Source organism: Pleurodeles waltl, chromosome 9 (assembly GCF_031143425.1).
Source record: "Pleurodeles waltl isolate 20211129_DDA chromosome 9, aPleWal1.hap1.20221129, whole genome shotgun sequence".
Taxonomy (NCBI): Eukaryota; Metazoa; Chordata; class Amphibia; order Caudata; family Salamandridae; genus Pleurodeles; species Pleurodeles waltl.
Window position 1 is genome coordinate 50,623,656 of NC_090448.1, and position 2,601 is coordinate 50,626,256.

The window sequence follows — 2,601 nt, forward strand, 5'->3', positions numbered from 1 at the left end:
TGCCAGATAGGGCAGGGTAAGGTGGTTTATCTGGGACACCTTGTTGGTGGGGAACAGATTGCACCACTTCAGGGGAAAATCCAAACTATTATTGATTGGGTTCCCCCTACCACTCAGACTCAGGTGAGAGCCTTCCTAGGCCTCACTGGGTATTACAGGAGGTTCATTAAGAACTATGGCTCCATTGCAGCCCCTCTTAATGACCTCACATCCAAGAAAATGCCTAAAAAGGTATTGTGGACAGCAAGCTGTCAGAAAGCTTTTGAGGAGCTGAAGCAGGCCATGTGCTCTGCACCTGTCCTGAAAAGCCCTTGTTACTCCAAAAAATTCTATGTCCAAACTGATGCATCTGAATTAGGAGTAGGGGCAGTCCTATCACAACTTAATTCTGAGGGCCAGGATCAACCTGTTGCTTTTATTAGTAGGAGGTTGACCCCTAGAGAAAAGCGTTGGTCTGCCATTGAGAGGGAGGCCTTTGCTGTGGTCTGGGCTCTGAAGAAGTTGAGGCCATACCTGTTTGGCACTCACTTCATTGTTCAGACAGACCACAAACCTCTACTTTGGCTAAAACAAATGAAAGGTGAAAATCCTAAATTGTTGAGGTGGTCCATATCCCTACAGGGAATGGACTATACAGTGGAACATAGACCTGGGAGTAGCCACTCCAATGCAGATGGACTCTCCAGATATTTCCACTTAGACAATGAAGACTCATCAGGTAATGGCTAGTCTTATTGTCCTTCGTTTGGGGGGGGGTTGTGTAGGAAAGTACCATCTTGCCTGGCATGTTACCCCCATTTTCCACTGTATATATGTTGTTTTAGTTGTATGTGTCACTGGGACCCTGGTAACCCAGGGCCCCAGTGCTCATAAGTGTGCCTGAATATGTTACCTGTGTAGTGACTAACTGTCTCACTGAGGCTCTGCTAATCAGAACCTCAGTGGTTATGCTCTCTCATTTCTTTCCAAATTGTCACTGACAGGCTAGTGACCATTTTTACCAATTTACATTGGCTTACTGGAACACCCTTATAATTCCCTAGTATATGGTACTGAGGTACCCAGGGTATTGGGGTTCCAGGAGATCCCTATGGGCTGCAGCATTTCTTTTGCCACCCATAGGGAGCTCTGACAATTCTTACACAGGCCTGCCACTGCAGCCTGAGTGAAATAACGTCCACGTTATTTCACAGCCATTTTACACTGCACTTAAGTAACTTATAAGTCACCTATATGTCTAACCTTTACCTGGTAAAGGTTAGGTGCAAAGTTACTTAGTGTGAGGGCACCCTGGCACTAGCCAAGGTGCCCCCACATTGTTCAGAGCCAATTCACTGAACTTTGTGAGTGCGGGGACACCATTACACGCGTGCACTACATATAGGTCACTACCTATATGTAGCTTCACCATGGTAACTCCGAATATGGCCATGTAACATGTCTATGATCATGGAATTGCCCCCTCTATGCCATCCTGGCATTGTTGGTACAATTCCATGATCCCAGTGGTCTGTAGCACAGACCCTGGTACTGCCAGACTGCCCTTCCTGGGGTTTCACTGCAGCTGCTGCCAACCCCTCAGACAGGCAGCTGCCCTCCTGGGGTCCAGCCAGGCCTGGCCCAGGATGGCAGAACAAAGAACTTCCTCTGAGAGAGAGTGTGACACCCTCTCCCTTTGGAAAATGGTGTGAAGGCAGGGGAGGAGTAGCCTCCCCCAGCCTCTGGAAATGCTTTGTTGGGCACAGATGTGCCCAATTCTGCATAAGCCAGTCTACACCGGTTCAGGGACCCCTTAGCCCCTGCTCTGGCGCGAAACTGGACAAAGGAAAGGGGAGTGACCACTCCCCTGACCTGCACCTCCCCTGGGAGGTGTCCAGAGCTCCTCCAGTGTGCTCCAGACCTCTGCCATCTTGGAAACAGAGGTGCTGCTGGCACACTGGACTGCTCTGAGTGGCCAGTGCCACCAGGTGACGTCAGAGACTCCTGCTGATAGGCTCCTTCAGGTGTTAGTAGCCTTTCCTCTCTCCTAGGTAGCCAAACCCTCTTTTCTGGCTATTTAGGGTCTCTGTCTCTGGGGAAACTTTAGATAACGAATGCATGAGCTCAGCCGAGTTCCTCTGCATCTCCCTCTTCACCTTCTGATAAGGAATCGACCGCTGACCGTGCTGGAAGCCTGCAAACCTGCAACATAGTAGCAAAGACGACTACTGCAACTCTGTAACGCTGATCCTGCCGCCTTCTCGACTGTTTTCCTGCTTGTGCATGCTGTGGGGGTAGTCTGCCTCCTCTCTGCACCAGAAGCTCCAAAGAAATCTCCCGTGGGTCAACGGAATCTTCCCCCTGCAACCGCAGGCACCAAAAAGCTGCATTACCGGTCCCTTGGGTCTCCTCTCAGCACGACGAGCGAGGTCCCTCGAATCCAGCGACGCTGTCCAAGTGACCATCACAGTCCAGTGACTCTTCAGCCCAAGTTTGGTGGAGGTAAGTCCTTGCCTCACCTCGCTGGGCTGCATTGCTGGGAACCGCGACTTTGCAGCTACTCCGGCCCCTGTGCACTTCCGGCGGAAATCCTTCGTGCACAGCCAAGCCTGGGTCCACGGC